We start from the raw sequence: 12,221 nt of genomic DNA, 5'->3' as shown, positions 1-12,221 counted from the left end.
TCAACTCGTTTCATTCTATCACATTCTCATACCTTTTCATGAAATATTCACCGAAGCACTTATCAATCTGCATTGATCGCCTGGCGTAGCCACTGCTTACGGCAAAAATAATCAAGCTGCCTGCCAAATGTTCATGCCAATGCAGCTCCGGAATTTCCAAAAGTAGTGATATTCATCGAACTATTGGACTGGGGAGCTCTCTTGCCTGTGGTTCTGTGGATGATGATTCATATAGAACTGGTGGCAATTCGTAGCTTGGGATGCTATGTTCCAACGAAATCGGAGGAGTTGAATAAAACTCATGACTGGTGGCTTGCTGGAAAGTAAGTAAGGGGCATTTTGAAAGACAGAGTAACATCACATCGCGCAAACTAGTTCATTGCTTAGTCAACCGAAATTCTCTTGTTCCCTGTAGATCACGGAGTTCCTGATTCGGACAGCGTTGTTTGTTTATTGTTCATACAGTTCGTTCAGCTGTAACACCCTGCCGGTGCCTAGCTGCCATGCCACCCTGAGGAGGCACGAGAGCTCAGATACTGCCAGGTTGCCCGAGCCTAGCCAGGGGAAGTCGAGAGGCAGAGGCCAGGTTCGACAGACAGATCTTGTATTCAGTAAATTTGCGCTCTAACCACTTGAACCGTCTCGCTCGCTCAACCAGAACAAGCATTAAATGCATGCAGCTCACTTGCTGTCCCGTCAGGTAATACGAACTCATTCGACGAAAAGGTTACAGCCCAATCTACGTGTTCACAAGTCATCCAGTGACTAGGGCAGCTGACTGAAAAAATTTGACCTGGTTTGTCGTTCATTCACTCCTAACTTCTTCTATATCTTCGTCACCACCATTGTACCAACCAGTGGCTGAAAGAAGACGCTCAGAGGGATGGTTACCGGCCGCAGATATATTCATAGCGTTATAACAAATATCCCAACTTTTTCGGTGAGTAAGTGAAGTAGATACATGGTATGTATCAGTAGCAATTTCATTCCTTATTCTGAAGACAAAGTGTTCGGAGGCCAGCCGTCCCTGATGGATTTGTCACGTGCAGGACACGGACCAAAAGAAGGCATGCCCTGATTGGCCAGAATGCCAGCCAATCTGGGTCGAGCATCCTTGACTGGACGCTTCTCGCCCCCTCACGGTGCTTGTAGCACGACCTTGTGGAACACTCTGTGATTACCCCATAGATACAGATGTAATGATTCTCCTTTTGTCTCCATAAAGGGCTGCTAGAGCTACTGTGCCTTTTGATATACCATAGTGGGCGGAGCAGGAAGCCAAGGGACCGATACAGAGTTGCACTACCGTTCACCAACCCACAACACAAAGTTGGATAAAAGGTGAATTTCCAGGCCTGAAGGACTTGCAGCTGTACGATGTTTAGCCGATCTGACTAGAGAAAATGGCTGGAATCATAATCCTAAGCACATCACAACGTAGGATCTCGTTTGACCAACCAGTGATCCAGACAGTATGGTAATCGTTGTTCCAGGATGCGAAGAATGTTTCATTTTGAGAGAGTGAAACGAGAAGAACGCTATTCAAATATGAAATTAGAGTTCAGTATGCATAGTTTACAAAACACTGTTTCGTTGATCAGTACGGAGAGACCGCGGTGCTTGGTTCTAAACGAATTGTACTTCTTTGGTTAGTTCGCAGTGAAAACGTGGGAAAGTTGATCGGAGTTGCTTTTTCTACATCATGATCAGGTTCACCTCTCTTGCCCGCTTTGGTAGCATAAACATACACGGTCAACAAAGTATCTACACGTTAAGACACATCAAGTCCGCTAGTGTAAACAAGGTTGGTCAAGTCAGGTTTGGTAATGTGCAATTCTCATCTGGGAGGAACCTACATCTCACTCTTTGACGGCCCATTTCTCAAAGTTCATTAAAAGGCACAGTCCCCGAGTTGCCGTCAAATTTATGTTCTACTTAGTGCACAATGCTTAGATACATGTGGGAGTTTTTGACCAAAAACGGTCACATTTTTCCATCATCGTCAACAACAAGTTTTGAGCTCCATTGTTCTAATTAATACACGGAAGCAAGTACAAATAAGGCAGTTCATCTAGTAAAAAGCAACTTTGTACTCCATTGTTCATAACAACTGCACACCGTAATTGACATAACTTGAATACTGGTTCAAGAACAACCGTCTAATCTAGGAACCGCTTGATTTAACGCGTGACATAATGAAGTCTACATAGTTCAGCCTGGATCACATTAAAATTTTTCTTGATTTGTTCCCTAAGTGGTATCGGTCACATGGGTTAAATTCGGGTTAAAATTACCGTGCCCTTTTTCGTATTATCACATTTGTAGGACAAGTCCGCTTTTGTCAGATTTAAATGTAAGTAACTGTTCCAAAAGTGATGAGTTTAGGTACCAGCGGAAAAAAACAATGCAAAAGATGCAAGAGCTCTTTGGATGAAGTGCAATTGGATGTCACTGAGCATCAGACACGTTTGCTGGGTGTTTTGTGATTCTGAATTTTGAAATGGACCGGTGAAGATGCTGAATTAAGCAGCTCATAAGAGTCGGATAAGAGGCTGTTCGGTGACAAAGCTCACAGTCCAACTTACTCCCCTCTCGTGCTTATGGATGCAACCAAGCCATGGCTACGTAACATCACTTTCCCTCCCACATACACTTCTCTGAAGAAAACCGCCGGTCCAAGAGCAGAAAACTTTAGATTCCGCCTGATCACTCACGAAGAACTGACTGCATTCCTGTCGTGTGAATTAGTTCACATGCCATCATTCATGGAGAGCTGAATTTAGCTACGCAGTATTTGGAACAAACATACAGCACATGGCCTTAACGACAAATTTGAGATAATTTGCTATCGATCAGGCGAAACCTGGTGGCAGCGTCTAACAAGATGTACATGGTTCTGTTTGATGAAGCATGTCGTATGTGCCACTCCGATTAGGCCAACTTAGTTTTGAGTAGTCGATGTGACGAGGTTACGCACACTTGCACAGCTGCACACGCACTATTCAGCTTTCGGACCTAAATAAACAGTCCGTGTTTGTCGAAGTAGAATGATGTTTTGAGGTCACCTGAAAGGACTAAAATTATTGGCCAGTTAGGGAGGGCAGACTACTTGACTAGAAACTAAGTATCTCGTTTTGGAATTAATCACTGTTACATACCCATCCAAAGAACCAGAATTATGCACTGATTGTAAGGAAATTAAATCAAAGTTCTTGGTAACGCGTTAATCACTAGAAGATATTTCTAGAGTCGGTGCCGCGGGAAGACAGAATTTCTACTAGAAGGGTATACTAACAGCGCATATTCTACCACACGATTTCTCTGTGGAAAGTACTCTTGGTGACCTGCCACCCAACTTCTCTTTTTGAACGAAGATGACGACGTGGTTACCTCAGTGCGGATCGCTGTTCAGCTTTTAAGGAGGGAAGCTGATCGTCAGAAGTGCGAATAATACACAAACTCAATTTCCGTTGAGTACTGCACAGCAAAGTGAGCTAGATGTCTTTCAATGCGAATATCGCAGAAACCAGACTGAATGTCTGTCAGTGCAGGTACACATGTTTGGGTTGCCCTGTGAATCGATCGACGTATTTTTATATCAGTTGCCTGATCATCTCGCATCTGATGGGATCTTTATTCACTTACAAATTCATCATCCTTACCATTTTAGGAAGGCTAAATTGAGCATCGGCTAATGACGAATACCAAAGACTCATGTCAGTTATCTTAAAATCACCCTACAGATGGTCGCCAAGCAATGTTCGGTTGAATTAGGCGCTCCCAAGATCACAATCCTAGTAAAAGGTTTTGCGACGGTAGAATTAGCATAGGAAGTGCGAACAGCCGCCGGTAACCGAGCGTTTGCTAGTACCAATCCTTCAGAGATACATGAAATGCCCACTGCTGGCTATTCTCAATAAGAATGAAGAAGGTAACGAACAGAGCTTGTTTTCTGTGGTTGTTTCTCTTAGCTAATACATCACAAATTTATATGGTAGCAGAAATCACGTGGAAAAGGTTAAGATCGAGGCTACATACACTCTAGAGAAGTGGAAATCAAAGGAAGGGGAGTTGGATGAGGGATAGGTCAATGGGTCACAGAATCAGGTAAGTGACGTCAATGTCAGACAGACCGTATGTGGGACCGGATGTTATTTTGTAGGCCAGTTCAAGTTCAGAGGTCGCACAAGTTTCTTTTGGATGCAAAGTTGCGGATACAGCAGTCGGATTCCAAATGCCTCTGCGATCGATGGTAGTCTAGATCGTACCAGTTGTGATCGGTTCAGAAGTACCCGCTGTATGATGGTGAAGACTTTTTCCTTGTCTATGACATGACTGGTTTCGGCCAAATGTGATGCAATCGCGCTTGAGCCTGGTTTCTTCCCTTTACCACTCAGGGATACGGGATTGTGTTCTCGCATTCTGTCCGACAAATGCCTTGTCGTACAATCAACATATGATGCTCGGCACGAGCATACAAATGAGTGCACAAAAAAGCTGACTGTAGAACATGGCAATTTGTCCTTCAGGTGGAATTTGATACTGGCGCTGGAGTTGAAGCTCAAACACAGATTAGCGGCCAAGTATGTCGCATCAGCAGATTTTCTAGGCCTTCTGGTGATTAGTTTAGCAACCGAGTCACCTTTGAATGGAAGCCTCATGTATACAGTCTTCTTCCCAACAGAACTTTGTGTAGGTTTGGGCTTAAAGGCTTCCATAGTACTGAGTGCGAACCTTTCAGGATATCCGTTCTGCAGGAATGTGCGTCCCAAGAACTTTATTTCCTCTTCTAAGCAGTCGGGCGAGCATATCTTCATTGCTCTCTCAGTCAGGTGTCTAATTAGGTTACGCTTTTGTTGCAACGGAACAAAGCTATCAAAGTGAATATACTCACTTTTCCACGCTTGCTTTCTGCGGACTTTGAGCTCTATGGTCCCGTCAGTCTTCCTTTTAACACTGAAATCGAGGATACTTAACTGTCCCCTCTGTTCTGATTCGATAGTAACCTTGATATTAGTATGGACTGAATTGAAACTGCTTAGTACGTCTGTTGTGCTGATGGTTTCGTCGGCAAGTACGAAAATTTCGTCCACGTAGCGACGATATAATGTTAGTCGTCCAATGAGTGCGTCCAATTTTTGAGTCTCCAGCTTGGTCATAAAAAAATCTACCAATATGGGACTGCTTTGGCTGCTTTGTGAATACAAAGAGTTTGATTGTTTCCAGCTAAATAACCGAAAAGGGCAGCAAATAATCACTTAAACAAATGCTCCAGTGTGGATGCCAAGCTGAACGTTCTGATTGCTATCTCAAATTGACTTTGTTAGTCTTGGAACAGTTAGACCCAAGCAACAAGGCAGTAGAACAAATTCGATCAATTACCCAGATCGCCTGGCCGCAACATAGTTACAGAAGTTACGTTGTTATATATCTTGATCTACTGTTTCAACTTATGATTTAAAACATGTCCACGTGTGTCTCATTTTTCCACTCCTAATAACATCTTTGTGTGCACAGCCTGTAACTGTGCTGGTCGTCACTCGCGGTAACCATTGTTGCACAGATCAAACCGGACGACGGCTAGAGAAGCTAATGATTTGCACCTCTTTAGAGGTGCTGGCTACTAGATCACCATTTGCATACGTTGTAGAGCTAATTTTTTCAGGTTTATAGATTTGAATCGATACTTGCGGGCGGTTGGTTGGGACACTCATGGCTTTAGAACTTTCTCCTCCTGCTTGTCTTCAAACAGGTCAAATAACATCGAGTTCACACCGGGCAATGCTCATGTCCGATACTTGCGGGCTACAGGTTGGGACACTCATGGCTTTAGAACTTTCTCCTCCTGCTTGTCTTCAAACAGGTCAAATAACATCGAGTTCACACCGGGCATAGAATGCTCATGTGGATCTAAGTACGGCTCAGCGCAAAAGGTGTGTGGCATTATCCGTCATACATGACTGACCATCGGTTTCATTCGATATGACAGCTCAAGCTAGGGACGGATACTAGCCCACTATTATTGAAGTCTGGCTAGTTCGCTCCAAGACCAACCGTATAAAAACGGCAAGTTCCTATAATAGGTTGTGTGACTGCTTAAGAACCATGGTTAGGAGACACAGCTGGCCACCTATCATGAAGCAACCTCGGGTTGACCATCTGCATTCAAACCGCCCGTTACATGATCTGGATATGATGGGAGCGTTTCACTTTTATCCACTCTAGTTGAATATTTTCCGACTGGTTTTGTTTTTCACTCTGGACTGGATATTCGATTCATGTTACAGACCTTCAGAAATGTCCGCTCAAAATTTCCTTTTGAGCGATCGATTACGACAAAATTTTTTTAGATATATAGATTGCAATTGTCGATTCTCTACATTATACAGAAGCTACCCGTGCAGTGATATGCGTCTGTTTCTTTATGTTAAAGTTATATGGTGTGGGAGTTATTCTATCTTGTCGAAAAAGACAGTTTCGTGCAGTTTCAACCCTGTGGGGGCAGATAAAACGCGTGCGACCGTTCAATCCAAGCTTTGTGACTGGATACAATGGATTAAGATGATGGTCAAGAGGACAGGTGGAAAGTCTCGGAAATCGCACGTCAGCTGTATTTTTCCGAGATAGTCCGTCACGTCTGACAACTGTTCCGATCTGAATATTGTGATTAATTAGTTTCCTTTCAATACAGTCTAAATTCAGCTCTGTCACTGCCAGCAGAATCACACATTTTATAATTTCGGGCTACATTCGACGAAATTACCCCGAAGTTTGTGACACCACGTTGGTAGATTTGGCTCAGCACTACTGTCCTGAGGCTTTTAAAAATTCCCACCTACCTTGACTGTGGAACCGTATTTTCACCGAATCTAGTCGCAAAGTTAAAGGATGAAACCAACAGTTTATGTCACCCTGATTCCTCGAAAGACGAATTTGAGTAGAAATTCCGTTTTGGGGACCCTCAAACTCAATCTGTGAAAGCTGTCAGGAGGCTGAAAACTGCAGGGCTATCCGACCGCTTGAAAAAGTTCGATTGTCCCTGTGATCTGGGAGAACTCTGAAAGTTATTGACATACAGCACCAAAATCTACGAAATGCAAAGTTAGGGTATAAGTATTCAGTCAGTCAAACACTATGTATATCTTCACAAAGTTTCTGACAAACCTTGAAAGTTAAGTGCACACTTTTACTCAATATCGTTGGACAAACCTTGTTGGAAGTGTTGAGATTGGGCGGAAAATTTCCCGCTCCTCGCTGTATGACCACACAAATTGAACTACAGAACTGATTCAAAGACCTGTATAATCAACCGAGCGAATTTCGACTTTGGTTTGTGTAATTTACCGGCACGCTAATTTCAAACCAAATATCAGGCAATTGTGGACATGGCCAAATAAACGAGAAAGAATCCATCCGGGAGAGTAAGAAATCCTTTTAGAAAGACTAATTAAGTGTTGGAGACTCGTTCCAAATAGTACATGTGACTATGCGCACGAAGTGAAAATTACTCACACTGACCAATCAAGATTTGCCACAGGTGGCCTAATAGTTCAACCACAGTCAATATGCGAACCACCATAATCGTTCTACTGCCAAAAAACACGGCATATTTCTTCCCATTATGTTTCACCAAGCGAACAGACGCGACATTACAGGAGCGATGTAAAATCTATATTCATTAGACACATACGGACAACCAAGCTGAGGAGGACGCTCAGTTAGCCGAGATAACAACTTCGCGGTTGAATTACATGGTCCCAGGTAACCTAACACGTTTTGGTGTCAAACGTCTGTTGGTGCGTCACTCGATTAGCTCGAATCTCTCTTCCTCTCAATATGTGAAGTCCGTGCAGTAGTGACCAGTGTTGTAAATTTAACAAACACACAATGAATTCAGATGTGACTATGGCTAAACAAAATTCTCAAGTAGTTGTATGAAAAACGAACACCGATATGGCCCTGGACTGCCACATGCATAATCGAATGAGTTAACATCACGCTATTCTTGGCAAATCAATAAAGGTCACAACCCAGGACTGGAAGGGACAAAGGTCAATCTAGCTTCGACCAGATTACGACGGAGGGGATGCCAAGCTCAAAGGTCACGTGGGCATCGGCGAATGGGGATACAGGACCACGGAGCAACCAATGGAATCACCCGACCGAACAACTAATCACGACCAAAGGTCATCCCCTGCTAGCAGCACGTATATTAACACACGCACAACACTACCCAACGCACAACCACCAACCCACCGCTACGCACTACTACGCTCCACGATAACGCACTGATGATGTCACCTCGATTGGTGATGAAATGTTTGCAATCAAATTGCCCAGCTCAGCGAACATGCCAACGACCACCATCTACGATACCTGAGCTACCAACAGTTTCCTCTATAGATAACTAATATAACACGATAGAAATCTCAAATATTATACTTAATTCTAAACAATACACATGGATTTCATTTTCGTGAGAATCCGTGTTTCATCCATAATATCGCGCCGTCTCGCCCCTTGGTGACTGAAACAGTTAGCTTCCACATTTCATTAATTGAATCAGAGGTATCTCAATACGTTCGATATTCTTGCGTTTTATATGCTGACTCAAGGTCACAATAGGCAACTATGTGCGTCGCAACGCCCGAGTTCTCACGATATTACTGCCCCCACTATTCATGTCGCTTGAAAAAGTTCGATTGTCCCTGTGATCTGGGAGAACTCTGAAAGTTATTGACATACAGCACCAAAATCTACGAAGTGCAAAGTTAGGGTACAAGTATTCAGTCAGTCCAACACTATGTATATCTTCACAAAGCTTCTGACAAACCTTGAAAGTTAAGTGTACACTTTTACTCGATATCGTCGGACAAACCTTGTTGGAAGTGTTGAGATTGGGCGGAAAATTTCCCGCTCCTCGCTGTATGACCACACAAATTGAACTACAGAACTGATTCAAAGACCTGTATAATCAACCGAGCGAATTTCGACTTTGGTTTGTGTAATTTACCGGCACGCTAATTTCAAACCAAATATCAGGCAATTGTGGACATGGCCAAATAAACGAGAAAGAATCCATCCGGGAGAGTAAGAAATCCTTTTAGAAAGACTAATTAAGTGTTGGAGACTCGTTCCAAATAGTACATGTGACTATGCGCACGAAGTGAAAATTACTCACACTGACCAATCAAGATTTGCCACAGGTGGCCTAATAGTTCAACCACAGTCAATATGCGAACCACCATAATCGTTCTACTGCCAAAAAACACGGCATATTTCTTCCCATTATGTTTCACCAAGCGAACAGAGGCGACATTCCAGGAGCGATGTAAAATCTATATTCATTAGACACATACGGACAACCAAGCTGAGGAGGACGCTCAGTTAGCCGAGATAACAACTTCGCGGTTGAATTACATGGTCCCAGGTAACCTAACACGTTTTGGTGTCAAACGTCTGTTGGTGCGTCACTCGATTAGCTCGAATCTCTCTTCCTCTCAATATGTGAAGTCCGTGCAGTAGTGACCAGTGTTGTAAATTTAACAAACACACAATGAATTCAGATGTGACTATGGCTAAACAAAATTCTCAAGTAGTTGTATGAAAAACGAACACCGATATGGCCCTGGACTGCCACATGCATAATCGAATGAGTTAACATCACGCTATTCTTGGAGTACATGTGCATGGCACCGTGGCTTTGAAACTGCTAAGCATAAAGCGGTGATATTGTGAAGTTTACGGTTGTGAATATCCATAGAAAAGCTTTTTGTTGGGTTTGATTTGCGTTTTCGAGGTTTGTCGATGGTGAATGTGGAAGTCTGCTAAATCGGGGAGAACCGATATTTGCCGTTAGATCTATGACGATAATAAGGTTATGATTTGTAGGTGGACTGAATCGCACGAACCAGCGGGACCCCATCCTGTCTATTGAGTTTGTAGTGCCATAAATTCAACTTTGCTAACAATCACACCACGTAGACCGCATGATGTTCAACCCTGGTGTTCGATCGTTCAAACAAACTTTGAAGTAAGAAATGGTAGCCAGAATGAAACAGACCAGAATTTGTTGCACAAAATTCCAAAGTTGCTTCCAGAACTCAAGTTACGGTCATCCCTTTCTATACTGCGTAACGCTCAAGTAAGACTAACGTCAGTTCCAACATTGGGACTTTTTGTGGAAACTAAAAATAACTAAAAATAACACGATAGAAAGCTCAAATAGTATACTTAGTTCTAAACAATACACATCGAATACAGATACGTGAGAATCCGTGTTTCATCCATAATATCTCGCTGTCTAGCCCTTTGGTGACTGAAACAGTTAGCTTCCACATTTCGTTCATTGAGTCAGAGGTATCTCAATACGTGCGGTATTTTTGCGTTCTACGTGCTGACTCAAGCTCACAATAGGCAGCTAGTTGCGTCGCAACGCCTGAGTTCTCATGATATTACTGCCCCCACTATTCATACTTTCATGTTTACACTTGTGCTATCCATAGGAGAGAACACCTGGGACGAATCATAATTTGATGCTTTGGTGTTGACGAAGATACACCGAAAACTTCTGTGAAATCTCCCACCCTGAAGAAATGACAGAACCCTCTCAAACTTCCACAACCATAGTCTCGTAAACTATGGTAACTGGGGCTGGCCACAAAACATAGCTAGTTGGTTTCACTATATCGTCACGATCGTCGCCATCGGCAGCATAACATCAGTGCTCAACAATGATGCTTCGCCGACGTACAAACATGATTTTTTGAAAGCCTTAAAGGGAAGAGAAGAAGTAAAATGAATGGACTGGGGACTTAGTGCTGGCCTACTACTATCCTTCCGAGGCGTCTACCTCTTCAGGCACTCATTCACACACAGTGGTCATAAACTAATAACAACAAAAATAATGCCGTCGGCATCGATTAACAGCCATATACTACAGTGTTTCTAAGCATGCAGAGTAGGGGCCACAAATCCTCATCCCGAAAGGGGAGTCGTACCCACAATACTCAGAATCTTTGCAAAAACTTATATACCCTTCTATCAGCTCAAAGATTATCCAACATTCTGCCCACAGTAATCTTATTCGGGCGTTGAATACAGCACTCTTTTCGGCGAACAATAATCAAACATGTGTACTAGACGACCAGGTCGCCACAAAGTCTGGTGCTGGAAAGATTCTGCGATTGTAGACTGTGTTGCACAAATGAGAAACCGTTTTCTTGTCGTTTCATTTCGGATTTGCTGGCGGCAGTCTACAGGAGGTACGGTATTTAGGAAACGTTTGTGGGAGACATGAGCCATCTCATTTCGGTTGCTGGTAACGCTACACTTAAACAGTCAGTAGCCTGAGATTTGGAAATACACAACCTTGCAGCTGTAGTTGCTTCAGAGTTAAAAAGCGTGATCCCAGGCTAAGAGACCCGCTCATTGGCCTTAACTTCTGAATAACAGTTGGAACTTACACAACTTTCAAGATTATTAAAATTTCCCACAGTTACCGGCGTCAAACAAAACCAGTGTGTGATCAAGCTTATCTTTCGTTGAATACAGCACTCTTTTCGGCGAACAATAATCAAACATGTGTACTAGACGACCAGGTCGCCACAAAGTCTGGTGCTGGAAAGATTCTGCGATTGTAGACTGTGTTGCACAAATGAGAAACCGTTTTCTTGTCGTTTCATTTCGGATTTGCTGGCGGCAGTCTACAGGAGGTACGGTATTTAGGAAACGTTTGTGGGAGACATGAGCCATCTCATTTCGGTTGCTGGTAACGCTACACTTAATCAGTCAGTAGCCTGAGATTTGGAAATACACAACCTTGCAGCTGTAGTTGCTTCAGAGTTAAAAAGCGTGATCCCAGGCTAAGAGACCCGCTCATTGGCCTTAACTTCTGAATAACAGTTGGAACTTACACAACTTTCAAGATTATTAAAATTTCCCACAGTTACCGGCGTCAAACAAAACCAGTGTGTGATCAAGCTTATCTTTGTATACTGCTTGACTCAGAGTGCGAACGTTGAACTCGGACATATAGATTGGTTGTCAAGCCTCGAAGACTGCTTTCGAGGTGCCTGAAGTTGTCGTTTCCGGCAGACGGGCAGACTTTGCGGCCAAAACCAATGCGGGACCAATGGGGTCGTGAGTCTTGGCGCGGATGAGCCTACAGGAGGATATTTATTAACGGGATGAGAGGAGGAAGAAGTAAAGCGTTCAGCAGG

The sequence above is a fragment of the Opisthorchis viverrini genome, assembly GCF_000715545.1.
Source record: "Opisthorchis viverrini unplaced genomic scaffold opera_v5_74, whole genome shotgun sequence".
In the NCBI taxonomy this organism is placed as follows: domain Eukaryota; kingdom Metazoa; phylum Platyhelminthes; class Trematoda; order Opisthorchiida; family Opisthorchiidae; genus Opisthorchis; species Opisthorchis viverrini.
The sequence above is the reverse complement of the archived record's forward strand: the minus strand, read 5'-3'. Positions refer to the sequence as shown.